Consider the following 15,552-nt stretch of genomic DNA (forward strand, 5'->3'; position numbering starts at 1 on the left):
CAGAAGCCAGGACATAAAAGGTTTTGTGCATCATGCTAAGAAAGGTCTTGAGGTTGATTTGAAAGCAATAAGAAGTCATACAAGTATTTTACAGAGAGAGGAGTAATGCAATCAGACCCACATTTTGGACAGCCCAACCTGGCTGGAAAGTACAGGATGAGAGAAGAGACTGAAAGAGAAAGACATCCGGAAGGCTGTTCCAGTAACCCACGCACGAGACGCCGGTCTGTACTTTGGCAGGAGCAGGGAGGCGAAGGAGAAGAAATGAATCCAATGGTAAAGAGGCAGTTGGCATGTCATGGTGTCCACAATGAGTGTAGCAAGTCAAAGAGCGGAAAGGGTCGAGGAGAAGTCTCAGGTCATGGGAGATGGGGGTAATGGTAGAACCACCCATTAGAATAGGGAACACAAGGAAAAGAGGGTCTGACTGAGACAAACTCGGTTTTGAATTTACTTCGATTGACCAGTTTGTTGAGCTGACCACTTGACACACAGGTGTTGAGCAGAGACTGGACATGCACGAGAGATACAGATTTGGGAGGTGTCATCGTATGGGTGACAGCTAAAAGCACCAATGATACGGACATCACCTAGAGGAACAGTGTAGTTTGAGTTTAGAGGGTCCTGAGAACTTTATCCCCACCCAACATTTCAGGGTCAGGGAGAAGAAAAGGCAGGAGGGAGAGGAGGAATATATTGTGAGACCAGGAGATGAGTGGAAATGATGTCCTTGAAGGCAATGCTACAAAAGAGGAATAGTTAGGTAACTGTAACATTTACACTCCAATCTTACTTCTCATTAGGCATTTATTTTTAATTCTATCCATTTTTGAATATTTGCACATATTAGTTTACTATCTCTATAAAGCATAAAAGTATTAAGGTAGGTCTGTTAGTAACATGTTTACCTTCTATTGTATTGACCTCAGATCACCAAATGTAAACATATTTTATCAAACTGGGAAGTAAACCCCACAAATAAAGCCAGGTGGGCTACATAGTTTTCAGCCTGTTATATTGTGGAAAAATTTTATCATAAATATTTCTGAAGATCAAAAACTGGTGATATTGAGCAATATTAAACTATATGTTTTATGTTGTTTTTGTAGAAAATACTAGTTCAATATAAACTAAAATGTGCAAAATATTAAGGCATCACCTCCATTTAGGAAGACAAGAGGCATGATTTGTTAAGTCATGAGCTTTCATCTCCAAAGATTTGAAATGAAAGCTCAGGTAAATAGGATGAAGTTACTATTCGTAAGCCTAAGTTGTTTTTTACCCTCAATCTATTTAAAATTAATTTTAATAAGAGAACCATTTGTTCTCTTTATCAGCTTGATTTTGTTGTTTAAATTCTACATATAGGAGAGATCTTAAGGGGTTTTCCTCTGACATTTCACTTAGCATATGCTCTCCAGGTCCATCCACGCCATTGTAAATGGCAAGAGTCCATTCTTATTTATGAATGAATAATATTCGTGTGTGTGTGTGTAACAATTTCTTTATCCATTCACCCATCAATGGAAACAGGTTGTTTTCACATGTTGGCTATTGTAAATAATGCTACAGTGAACGTGGGGTGCATATACCTTTTTGAGTTAGTGTGTTTTCATTTTCTTCTGATAAAACCCCGAAAAGGAATTGCTAGATCATATGGTACTTAATTTTTTTTTTTAAATTTTCTGAGGAATCTCCACACTGTTTTCTCTAGCGGCTGATCACTAATAGGTATTTAAAATTCAAAACGATGTCTTCCAGTAAGACCTTTATATGAATTCTTGAACTGGCCCCATATTGCACAGAAAGTCTTTTTCCTTCTTTAAAGTACCATTTCTCATGTACCACTTAAGTGGAGATTTTTTACATTAATCATGAAATGACCAAAGTTGATTTTTAGTATATACTCTCTAATTACATTTTGAGAGTTGAACCAATGCTCTGGTAAAAATTAAAACAAAAATGACCCACCCTTGTCCAAGCTAATCAAGATAATTGGTAGCTCTCTAATTACTTTGGCTATAAGAAATAATGTGGAGACCAAATAAAGCTGATCTTTGGTCAATATTTTAGAAGCAATGAAATATAAAACTAAAGTTTCCAATATAATGTTAGAAGCATTAATATTTGTATTTTAGTCATAAGAACTATCACTTACTGGGTCAGACATCAATCACATAATTTCTGCTCTTCAAAACATTCTACAGGGGAGGTATTATCCCCATTTTGTACATAATAAACAAAGAGTGAAAGTTAAGTGACTTGTCCAAGGCCACTGAATGGAGGACCACACAGCCGTGTACATGTGTTTTCATCACTATTTCATAATGATGGAAAGACTGAATCAACCAGGGCTCTCGGTGTCGTCCTCAAAGAAAATCCATACCAGTGTGAATCTATTGTGATTCACTATAATTAGGGCTGGCCCTCTCCCAATAAGAAATTTACAAATGAGTTACCATCACAAAGAAAACCATATTTGAATGTTATTACTTGGCCATTCACAACTGAGCTGATGGACAGAAGTTAAATACAAAATGCTAACACAGAGACCAAGAGCACAGATAAACCACATCTTTACGCCTCACAAAGCAATCTTCCTCAATCACTACTGTAGTCACAATTTTACGTTGTAAGAGCCTCAGAGCTTATCAGTAGCATCCATCCAAATGCAAGTTACAAGATACAGAAGCAGGAGGGAGGTGGCTGGAAGACGGGCTACGTGGGTGACAGATATTAAGGAGGGCATTGCTGTGATGAGCACTGAGTGTTATATGTAAGTGATGAATCACTGAATTCTACTCCTGAAATCAATATTACACTGTATGTTAACTGGACTCTAAATAAATTTTTTTTAAAAAACAAGATAAACAATAGGGGCTAATTGCATAAAACTGTATTTTGTAAATACTCAAAAATAAGGGTGGATATAATTATATGTAAATAAGTACATTCTTAAAATAGTTGCAAGAGATCAACAAAGCTCAAACCTAAACACTACCTTCTTTGTTGACATAATGGTTTCTTGAACAAATTACCACCATCAAGAAAGCATGATTATAGCACATCCATTCACCATAATTATCGTGCCTGTGACTCTCAAGGGCTTCAAATGTGGATAAGCCTTTAAACTCCATCACCCACTAAAAACATGGAAACTCCTGCAGTGGAACACAAGCCCTCCCACTAAAATGAAAGCCCCATAAGGGCTGGGATTTTTCTTTTCTTCACTGTTATGTTCCCAGCATCCAGACTGGCACATAGAGGTACCAGTCAGAGTGTTGTGAAATCGTCTAATCTAATACACTCATTTTATCTTATCAACAAGGGCACTGAGGCTCAGAAAGACAGGAGATTTGCCTAAGACCACAAAGCTAGACTGGAGAAGCCAAACCCAGAACCGTGGTTTCCCAAACTCTAGCTATGCTCATTCCCCTCATTACCTATTATAAATACAATTACAACACCTAAAGTCCATCATTAGTATAGTTATATAATATACGAAGTAAAGACCTTTCTACTTATCAGCAACCAAAAAGAACATTGCTGTGAACAGCCAAGCCCATTAGACAAGCATGTGGTTTTGACACAATTGCCACGTTGGCACACTCCATCTGGGTTGATAGAAGTGTTCATTATTGTAACGGCTCCATGAGAAACAGCACGCACCACTTCACGCGCGACCAAGCAGAAAACCATCAACAGAGGATCAACACTGGTTAGGTAAGGAGCTGTGTTATGCCAAACCATTCTCTTTTTTTCTTACTTTTAAAATGGGACATAAATTCCAAAGTGCCATCTCTATCACTAGCCTAAACATTCTACCATATAACACCATGCTGCTGAGCACACTGGCCCCTAACCAGAGTACCACAACTAGCAAAGCAGACACACAACTCTAGACACTCCTCCAAAGGACTTCAAGTAAGGGGTTCAAGCTAATTATTGGGTCCAGATGTTTCCTTGAAACCTTGAGAGAACCAGCGCTACTCTAAGAGCCCTCACTGTGTTCAGGGAACAGGGCAGGTGCTGCTGCCAGTGGAGGAGCTCTCATCCTCAGCTGAGATCAGGGCAACAGGAGCTGTTGGATTTCTACCAACAAAGCTCAATCCATTAGATAGGGGACTCCGGGTTTACAAAACGGAAAAGTATGCATTTCTAAATTCCAAAATGGTGGTAAGGGAATCAAGAGAGGCTTTCCTGTGAACTTAGAGAAAGAAGCCAAGCTGTGCAACAAATATCAAACTTCTAGAATCCTGGCAATGTGTGTACAGTCTCAGTGTTGCCACTTTCTAGGTCTGACAAAACTGGTTTTCGTCTATTGTGACTGGCCAGAGGATATACAGAGAAACTTCCCGATACCCACAATCACTGGCTTGTGTTCAAGTCCCCCAACAGCCTACAGCCCAAGACAAGGTCTTATAATACCCACCCCATTCCCTGAAAGCATCGAATGTGAGAAACAACAAAACAGCAACCCCAATATAGAAAGGATTCGGCAGCCACCTGACCCTACTTTTAGGAAACAGAGCCGTGCATCTCAAATATGTACAAGTAAGAGGAAGGGAGGGGGGGAAGAGGAGGATGAAAGGGAAGAAAAAGGAAAAAGAAATATCTGGAGAGGGAAAGGCATAAGAAAAACAGGCCAACTGCATGTAATTAGAGCAGACTGCATGTAATTCCTCTCTCCCTCGCAGGTTTATTTTTCTTAAGTGTCAGAAGGTCTATAGAATACTGTATCCCATATTCAAATATGTACAGCTACATTCCAAAGGGATGATTTGTAGTTTTAAGTTATCACTATGGTGAGGATAAACAAGTTATTTTTTAAACAACCCAATGTTGTCCACCCTAGTTACCTTAATAACACTCTCTATGGCTTGTTTCTGTTTTCGTTTTAAGGGATAAAGAATCTATGGGAGAACTATTTTTGTAAAGATATAAAGCTAGCATCTGGCTTTAATTAAACCTACATACACAAAAGATATGAACTGTAGCCCTTGACTAGTTCAAGCCTAGGCAGGATCAGATTACATTCGCAGCATGTATCCCGCCCCCCCCCCCAACACCCTTTCTCTTTCTTAACAGAACTCAAGTTTTGCTGGCCTTTTCCCTTGCATGCCCGTGGAGGCCAGCTTCAGGCCAGGCCACAAGGCGATGATCTACTGGTCTAAGGCCATCATGGTTGTCTCCCGCCCCTGCCAAGACGACTTGCAAAGAAAAAGTCTGTGGGTGGACTTCTGGGAAGATTCCTCAGTCTAAAAAGAGCCACAAGGTGAAGAAAGCCCCTCTTCTGTCTCTGAGCCCTGTATACCTGACTCCTAGAAATGCTGCTGCCATCCTGAGGATCCAAGAAGGGAGAAAGTCTGAGGACGAAGTGACACACAGTAGAGCTGGCATGCTGCACGTGGCCAGGTTCTGCGTAGGACCTTCCCGCTCTGTGAGAGAACATAGTCCCTCCCCACTACGAGAACAATGGCACACAGCTGAGCCAGGGGTTTCAGTTACTTGCAGCCACTATTAGCCTCTGCAGAGTCTGAGGCAAGCATTAAAAAATAAGCTCTGGGGCACCTGGGTGGCTCAGTGGGTTAAGCAAGCATCCGACTCTAGATTTCAGCTCAGGTCTTGAGCTCAGGGTCATGAGTTCGAGCCCTGCACTGGGCTCCAGGCCGGGTGTGGAGCTTACTTTAAAAAAAAAAATCAAAAATGAAGTGGTAAAAAATAAGCCCTAAGAAACTGGAAACACATACAGAACTCTCTCAGATAATTATTATTCCCCACTGGGTTTTATGGCCCTCATACCTAAGAGCGATGGTTGTCAAAATGTTCCATTTTTTCCTGATGCTCAAATTCTTAAAACCCAGCATCTGAGTTAATATCTGAGATAAATAATTAATTCTTTATTCTAACAGCTATAAATGAGGAACTCTAAGATTTGTTGCATTCTTAAAGTGTAAGATTCCTTTTCTTCATATATTGGAGGGACCTCCCCCAATGAAATTCAAGACACAATTTTCAATAATGTTCAATGCCAGTAACACCTAAGCTAAGTGCTAAAAATCTTACTTGTTAAAAAGCCAAGTCCTCGCTGCTCTCATTAAGGATTATATCAAGATGATGAGCACTGAATGATGTATGGAATTGTTCAATCACTATACTTGTACACCTGAAACTAATACAACACTATATATTAACTACACTGGAATTAAAATTTTTTAAGAAAAGGACATCAAGGGGGCGCCTGAGTGGCTCAGTCGTTAAGTGTCTGCCTTTCGCTCAGGGCATGATCCCAGAGTCCTGGGATCGAGCCCCGTATCAGGGTCCTCTGCTGGGAGCCTGCTTCTTCCTCTCCCACTCCCCCTCCTTGTGTTCCCGCTCTCGCTGGCTGTCTCTCTGTCAAATAAATAAATAAAATCTTAAAAAAAAGAAAGATCCGTGCCAGGCAAAGTCTTCTCCACAAGCACCTAGGGTTATCCCCAAAATAGATACCCTTTCCTAGAGTGGGGCTCAATAACCAGACATTGTGCAGAAGTCATTAGGATCCCAATACCAGCCATCATTCCCATCCTCAAAATGCACATAAACCTTGTCATACTGGACCCTCCAACAGCACACAGTAGAGACATCCAGAGGTGGTAGAGACATCCAGAACCCTGCTGGCTCTTCATTAAGCAACTAAGCATTGTGTGATCAGAAATATTGATTACCCACACAGAATTCCTGCTCTCAGATGGGGCCCCAATTTTTTTTTTCTTTTTTTTTCTTTTAACAGCAAGGGCTGGAGCTACATTCTTTCTGTGCGGAGCTATCTAATCTTTGGATAAAATAACATAGTGGTTTAGGAGATAAATCTGGGAACTAAAAGACCAGGATTAGAATTCCAACTGTGTCTCCCACTAACCATGTTACCACAGATGTTATTTAGTCTTGCTGAATTTCATTTTCCTCATAAGCAAAACAGGGATAGAATACGCACTTACTGGCGTGTTGTAAGGATTAAATTAGATACTATATATCAAGTGACAGGCACATAGTAAATTCATAATAAATGGTGAGCCACTGTCATCAAATAGGGGTTCTGGGAAAAAAAGGGACTATATCCCTTAGTTCACTAAAAATAAAAGTAACAGCAGAAATAATAGTGACAATATTAGCTACTTGTTGAGCATTGTTCTAGAGACTCTGCATGTGGCAATCCCTTTAATCTTCACAACTCTTTGAAGTAGGAACTAAGATTATTCCCATGAGACAGATGAAGGAGGAGAGACAAGATAAAGGATTTTCACAAAGCTACATAACCACTTCATGGGAGAGCCAGGATTCGGACCCAGGCTGTCCGGCTCCAGAAGCCTTATGCAACACTGCCACCAATCCCAAATGGCTTCACTATCCTAGAACCAACACCTAGCATAATGCCTGACAATTCGTTATCTGTTGAAAAAGCAAAAATCAAACCATTACTACCCATTTGGTGTTTACAGTCCTAAGCAATACGTTCTAACCGAGCCCCTGATACATTTCACCTATTTTCAGGATGTGAGTTGTTTATTTTAGTCCCTTTTCTCAAAAAGAACGTTTCTTGAGTCCTTTCACACATAGGTACCAGATACCAGAAATGCAGATGGAAAGAATCCTGCTCTCAGCCTTGTGGGGGACAGAAGTAGCAAGAGTAGCATTAATATAAATTCAAACCACTCGTCACTGATTCAGAAATTTGAGTCATTTAGATTCAGAAATTATTACTAGTTGAAAAGCCAACAGTTTTCCTTGAAGCGACCACTGTCATATCTTCAGGAAGTCACACAATGGCCCTACATGGGAACTCTCGGTTAAACACTCTTGAAATACAAAAAGGCATCATGCTTTTTAAAGAGCACTTAATTCTCATTCTCAATTGTGTTTGCTGGAGATATATATGCTCTCTAGCAAAATTCCAGTAATTTGAATAAAAAAGCCAAATAAAATAGTCCTGGTTATAAACTTCTTCAGCATAAAAACAACTTTGTTGGGGCGCCTGGGTGGCTCAGTTGTTAAGTGTCTGCCCTAGGCTCAGGTCATGATCCCAGGGTACTGGGATCAAGCCCCGCATCAGGCTCCCTGCTCAGCAGGAAGCCTGCTTCTCCCACTCCCACTCCCCTGCTTGTGTTCCCTCTCTCGCTGTCTCTGTCAAATAAATAAATAAAATCTTAAAAACAAACAAACAAAAAAAACCAACAACTTTGTTTTGAATTTTTGAACTGGCTAAGGTTGATCCTCCCCCAGATAGGGCAGCTAAAGTGGCTAGAGGAGAAGAAGAGTTCAGAGGAATACAAAGGACACAAACATATAAAAAGAAGCTCCATCACACTCACAGTAAAAGAAATGAAAACTAAAAATTCAGAATGGAAAAATCCCAAAGCTTAATCATGTAATCACTGAACAAGACTATGGAAACAAAGGCACTCTTATATAATTGCCAGAAGAGAAAAAGGGTACTAACCAATGAAATTTGCCAACAGCTATCAAAATTCCAAATGTGTATACACTCTGAACCAGTGATTCTGCTTGCAGGAACCTATCCTATAGATACATCTGCACATACGTAATGTAAAATAATGACCCATGGATGATTCATTGCAACATTGTAATAGCAAAAGATCGATGCCCACCAACAGGTGACATTATACAGCAGAACACTATGCAGCTATGAAGAAACAGTAAAACCAAATACTATGCAGCTATAAAGAAATCCAAAGAAGATATCTATCCCAGTTACAGAAATATCTCCGAGTTACACTGTGAAGTACAAAAAGCAAGTTTCAGATAGCACACAGTATATGACACCTTGCAGGTTGAAAACCAGTTTGTGTGGCGGATATAAATATGTGAATACACATACACATACTTACATCTGTATGCACACACACAAAAAAAAATAGGGAAGGACACAGAAGAGAAATGACAATGACTACGCAGAATGGTGAGAGGAACTAGGTAGATGAGGTAGAGAGGTACAATATGGGAGACAAGGTTTTCAGTGAGAAGTCTGCAGAAACTGAAGCACTTAAAAGTTGTATTAAGAGAACAGTGTTTTGCATTAAAATATCTAAATGCATGGAGTGAACTCACTTTGCCCTGTCACCTAGCTCTGTCCTCACAAATGAGTTGTGTGGGTGTGAAAGCCTTCCAGTCTATTCCAGCTCAAAAGTAGCATTAAGATAGACTAAAATAAAATTGATTTTCTGGCATATGAGGTTTAAGATGGTTTCTACATCCTCAAAGAAACGGATTTCCAGTAGCCTCCAATTCAGTCTACATCACAAATCCACCCCTTACCCTATATAGGCTGCTCTCCAAAGCAGGGAAAGTTCAAAACCTAAGCTTTTAGAGCAGCCCAACATCTTTTAAGTAAATCAATTCTTCTCTGGAAAAAAATTATATATATAATATTTATGTTTATTATACATAAATATATATACACACATATACATAAATTTTATATATATATAGCTCCTGAGAAAACCTTGCTCATTTTTATCCCTTTCCCCTTTGGTTTAGAGTTAAAACAAAAAGGGGTCTTTTGCTAAAAATAACATTGGTGCATTTGCAGGCATGCCAAAAAAATTATTCCTATTCTCTCCTGGAGGGGTAAAAACAGGGAACCTGGAAACAGATTTCTCTAGAAGCCGAAAAAATTTTAAAAGGAGAATAAAACAGAATAGGAAGATTCTTATTAAACTTCTAAGTTGGTCATACATATACATCCCCAGTCTCCGTCAGCCGCTTCCTCCACATTTACAGGGAAAAGCACGAATAAAATGGGCCTGACAAGCACAAGGTCATGTTTCCTGTCTACACCTCGTCCCTGCCCACTTCTGCTCCTAAGCTCCCCTTAAGAGGGTCAAACTTTCGTAGAGACGAGTACCTACACATTCTTAGTGCAGCGTTATGCATCTGGCGGCTTCTTGATAAGCGTCTTTTTGTGATGTTCCTAGTATTTGGGAAACATTTGTACCGCCATCACGTAACTAGTTCTATAGAAAAGAAAAAAAAAAACACTAGTGTGCAATTTCTTCTGATGTCATCCACAACCAGGCTCAAAACAGGGCCGAGCCAACACCAGCAACCTCTCCTCATCATAACAGACACCTTGCAGCAGGCCTTTTCTGAGCTCATCCCACAGCTACCTTCTGAATAGGATCCTTAGCAGCCCCACCAGAAAACTCACTTGGCATCAACTGGTAATCTACAAGCAGTCTAATATTATTTTCTGTGTGAATCAAACTCCAAATTCTTTAGCCAAAAAATAAATTCTTTAGTTCAGTAGGCTTTTCCCAAATCAGCTAACAGCAAATCCACCAAGGTTAGCTGCACAGGATAAACGCACAGGCTGCAGAAGCTGCATTTTAATAGGTCATAAGACAAAGTCTTGTCAAAATCAATCAACTCGCCACACTATGACAAGGCCACCACGCTGGAGCCTACACTGATCTCACACTTTCAAATCCTCTTCTCCATAAGCTTTGAAACCCTGCAGTCACCAGGCATAAAGATCTAACCCTTGCCAAAAAATACCATTCACTTTTAAAATTTTGATCGTTAGCGCTTCTGCCATTTTAAATATTTACAGCACTACCGAGGAGTAAGGCCAATGCACAGCATCTATCCTTAAAACGGGAGACTGAACTGCAGGACTTTTCTAGCTTAGGTAAGCAGATCCAAATGTTGACGCTAGTCTGGTCGGTCAGAAGGTGCTACAGACTGTTAGCATATGGACCCTCCAAGTCCAGGCAGGAAAAGCTGTAACTACAATGAATGAGAGACATGCCATTTGGAATGCCTAAACCCTTTCTCCCCCACAAGTATTGCTACTCTGAGCGTTAGTTTAGTTCAGACTACTTTACTTATTAGTAAGAGCTTCAAGCAACTACTTTTTAAGTGGGGCTGGCTAGGACAAGTTTTGCTTTGGCTAAATAGATTCTTATGGCGCTAAGAGTCTCAAAATTCAACATTTGTAAACCTGATTCAATAGAGAATCCTGCTGGAAAACATCCCAGGCATTCAACCTTCTGGGGTCCCAGAAAAATTCAAGCAACCTCGATATCAAAGTTTAAAATGTCCCTTTCCACCTCTGTGATCCAGGGGGGATGGTGAACTGAGGGTCATAAAGGTATCCTAAAAGGTGTCCAAGCACGCTACATGGAGACGGGGCGGGTGCTCTCTGCCAGGCCAGCTATCCTGATCCCCTGGATCACCTCCACAGTTATTTATTCCCACACCCAAGCTGCCAATACTTTTAAGACGCCATTCTTTGTTGGGCCCCAAACAGAAAACGTCTACTTCCCAAGTACACATGTGCCTCCCTCCCCCGAGTTTACCAGCTCATGACTTCAGTGGTAGAAGGGCATTCGTTCCCCACAGTGTCAGCAATAAAGGAACTCGCAGAGATCACCTGGCAATCACAGGGGTACTGCTTGTTTTGTTAGAAAGTACACTGAAACAAGGTTCTTTCTGAAAGAAGGTTGTGAGACTGGTAAATTCTATCAAGAAAAAGCAGGAAGACAATTTTTTCTAAGTCTGGACGTCAGAACCTGGGCAACAATGGGGAGTTGTCCTGTTTCTTCAATGTGACAACAGATCAAATAGTCAGTAAAAAAAGAGGTTAATACCTATCCTTTATTCAACTCATATTTACTTAGGGTGTGACAACATCAAAACAACATACAATTCTCGTTCACTGTTAATGGCCACTAATCTGCAGATGTTTAAAAAAAAAAGTGATTTCAACTCTGTGCTAGCCACAGTACAACTTCTTTTCATCAAATGAGTTAACATGAAAATGAAGCGTTTTAGAAAACTAAGATCTGTCACCCTTTAACAAGTTTAAAAAGTAACTGTACACTATTAACCTTACATAGCCCTCATTGTGCTTTAGGAGTAATTAACTTTCATATAGTATACTGTACCACGAAAAAATCAACTGAACAACAGGACAAGTACATAGAATAGACCAGCTAGCTTCATTATTCTCGTAAGTCAAGCCTGAAAAAGCAATCATGTTAAAGATAACTTGAAAAAATTCAACATCTGCCTAGACAAATGCAAACAAGTGGGTCAAAACTAAACTCTGGCCACAAAAAATATACTTTTCATAGGACTTGGACCAAATAAAACGAACCATATTCCTTTGCCAAACAGTATACATACCCAGGTTCCATGTACTCTGTACATGAGTACTTTCCAAATTTTCAGTCCCCTGGATATTGAAAGTCTCAAAAGCAAACTTTCTTCAAAAGCAAAACCAAACAAGCATATACCACAAAACCCACTGCTACAACAGAAATTTCCTCAAAATCTCCCCCTTAAAATACATACGCAGCTTTTTAAAAAGTACATCGAGCCCGTTGTCTGCTGTTCTCTGTCATTAGAAGACTGTGGAAAGCTGATGGAAATCCAGCTTCCAAAGGCTTAATGAGCAAGACTGGCCCCACCCAGGCTGGACCCTGCTGGCGAAGGGCATGCTCAGTAGAAAAGCCCAGCTTGGTTCCAAGTTACTTCATTCCTCAGCTAGAAAATCCACACGGGTCAAAGAAAAAGTCATCTTCCTGCTGCCTGTTCTACCCACTAAATCAACACTTTACAAAAAGAATGGTTTTAATAACGACTGATTTTATGATTATAGTTTTTATAATTCTACTATTGCTGAAAATTTTTTCCTCTGTTTTTGTATCATTTTGGCTTTGCCTTGGGTTTGCACCCCTCAACTTTTTCTTTTTTCCCCCAACTTTGTTTTTATTTCTGTCATTTTAATCCACCCTACAAATAGAGACCAAAAATACATATGCATACAACATATAATCTAATCTTTCCCTATAACCTCTATCATTTTCAGATATAGAAAAACTTCATCGACACACAGGTATTTCATTTTTCTGTCTTGAAAACTGGACTATTTCGGTTCATTTGTAAAAGAATTTGCTTATTCACACTGTATTTAAAAATAGAGGCTCGTTTTAATTTAGATTTATAGGTACCATCATATAGTTACGGAGCTGATAAATCCCTGCTTTGTTATTGTCAATCCTAAATGAGAAATGATGGATACAAAAGGTAATCCTGTATCCATAGGTCACATGAATACAAATACATAATGGAAAGCAAAATACATTTAAAATCACTAAAGGAAAATGCATTAATTTTAAGACTCAGGTCAGAGAAATCTGAGAAATGACTAAATCTTCCTTAATTCTACACCACCAATCCTCTGCCCTTTACATTTCCACAATCTAAATTCGGGTGTGTATGTGTGTTCTGATGTAGGTATTTACATTAGTAAATCAGGACCAAGATAGACTCTGGATCCAAGTATGCATTTTTACAACCCCACCCTGCTACCATATTATAGCTCTCCAACAAGCAGTTCTTGGGTCAAGTAGTATTACACGCTCACTTCACCTACAGAGTCTTGAAGAAAAGTTTTTCTAAATTACAAAAACAAAACAAAACCAAAAAACCAAAAAAAAAAAAAAAACCCAAAAAACACCCCACTTTAGATATTTAAATAAACAAGATGTCACCTGTATCCACAGATAGAAAAAGGTAAGCTGTGCTCTATGGTAACTTAGTGAAAATACGTTCCAGTAGCAGCTCTGAAGAGACTGATCTCTGTCAAGATACACAAATACAGGCAGGAAAAAAAAAAAAAAGGCCATTCTATATAATGATATAATGGAAGTAAACTTTAGTATCCAAAAGGGAGATTTGGTGAGTTTTGGGGTTTTTTATTTGTTTGTTTTGGTTGAGCTTTTAAGTAGAGCCATTCTTATTCAATTCAGAGCATCATCGTTTATTTAGATTATAATCTTCCTTTAATATTAAATGTGTTTATTAAATACTGCTGTGCAATGGCAGATTTTCTTCAATATACTTGAAAAAAATATTGCCTCCAAACCTTTTTCGGAAATGTATTATTCTGTGGAATCCCTACGTCTCCGAACTCCTGACACGTAGCACTGCATCTGGTGATGTTGACAATAGATCTCTACAATCTATCTCAGGAATCTCAAATCACCCCTGGACCCCCTATACTCTTAACTCTCCTACTGCTATAGACTGAACTGTGTCCCCCCAAAATTCATATGTTGAAGCACTAACTCCCAATGTGACGATATTTGGAGATGGGACCTTTGGGAGATAATTTGATTTAGAGGAGGTCACAAGGATGGGGCCACCATGATGGAATTAGTGCCCTTACGAGAGCCACACCAGAGAGTTCGCTCATTCTCTCATTCTCTCCTGTTCTCCCTTGCTTCACTATGTGGCAGCCATCGACACTCCAAGAAGGGAGCCCTCACCAGAAACAGACCACACTGGCACCTTGATCTTGGACTTCCAGCCTCCAGAAATGCGAGGAAATGTGTTTAAGTCACTCAGTGGTACTGTCTTATGGCAGCCCGAGCTGATTAAGGCACCTACTTTCTTCATGATGGAGCTCAGTGCTGCTGCTCAAGCTCGTCTGCTGTCTTCAACATAAAAGATCCTGCTCATGGGACATCTGAATTGCATTGTTTAAACAAAGATAAGAGAAGACAGGAAAGTCAGTTTTATGGCACTATAATTTGGAAATAGAACAAACCATTCATATGGTAGATAAAAAGAGAACCCAGAAAATATACATGAGTTTCCAAATTATACACCCGGTAAGTGGTAGAGTCAGAATTTACACCAATTCGATCTGTCTTCAAAGCCAAGGCTAGTGGCACTGGCAGCACAGTGGAAGTACAGCCGTCTTCCAAAGCCAGTGGACTTTTCCCCCAACGCTGCATTACTGCTATGTTGACACCTCTGTTTTTCAGATGAGCGAACTGAACCCAAAGAAGTGAAATAACTCCTGCAAGTTACTCAGTGGGTTACTGGCAGAGAAGTACACAGACCAAGTCCAGGCTCATTTAAAATATTAATTACCAGTAAGATTTTAAACACATTAAAGTACACAAAATATGTAAGTTGAACATCCACGAATGTCTTCTCATAAAAAACTGTTAATACAAATTTGTATCTATTAAATCTGTCTTGGGAAGATCCTAAATAGTTATGTTCTGACACGGTCTCATTATCCCATTAAAAGGGGCAATTAGGGGCACCTGGCTGGCTCGGTCAGGGGAACATATAGCTCTTGGGAGTAGAAATAAATAAAACCTTAAAAAGGCATGGGGGGAGTGGGGAATTAGAGAAGTTTATCCTCAGAATACTTTTTGTTCTTTTAGAATGCTATTTTTTAAGTATTCAAGGGAGTTGGTTGGGGTTAGAGTATGAGACATTTTTCCTATATTTGTGTATGTGGGTTTGTATATGAATAGAATTTTATGTTAAATCTAGTATCATAATTTCTTGACTTTTTAAAAACTGTCCTACCTTCTACATTATGAAAACAAAAAATGTAATTGACTGGAATATAGAGGACCCAATAATCTAACAGGGCACTCATAGCTCCCAAACCATAAGAGACACAAACTCTGTGCAGAAAATAAAGTTATCAGTGTTGCAGGAAGACAATGAAGACCATTCCTTTCA

General features: G+C 39.5%; 1 protein-coding gene across 14 annotated transcripts in view; it reads right to left on the bottom strand.

The window, feature by feature from the left end:
* The window catches only part of EPB41L2 (erythrocyte membrane protein band 4.1 like 2), a 209,009-nt gene that overhangs the window by 115,188 nt on the left and 78,269 nt on the right, over positions 1-15,552 (bottom strand). Inside the window, exon 1 of one of the 14 annotated variants that reach the window (XM_034669143.1) lies at positions 14,455-14,477. The exons of the other annotated variants lie outside the window; for them this stretch is intronic. The gene's annotated coding sequence lies outside the window, so the exon portion shown is untranslated. Of the gene's footprint in view, positions 1-14,454; positions 14,478-15,552 lie in introns of those variants that run through there. 14 annotated transcript variants of the gene reach the window in all.

This window comes from Ailuropoda melanoleuca, chromosome 10, assembly GCF_002007445.2.
Source record: "Ailuropoda melanoleuca isolate Jingjing chromosome 10, ASM200744v2, whole genome shotgun sequence".
In the NCBI taxonomy this organism is placed as follows: domain Eukaryota; kingdom Metazoa; phylum Chordata; class Mammalia; order Carnivora; family Ursidae; genus Ailuropoda; species Ailuropoda melanoleuca.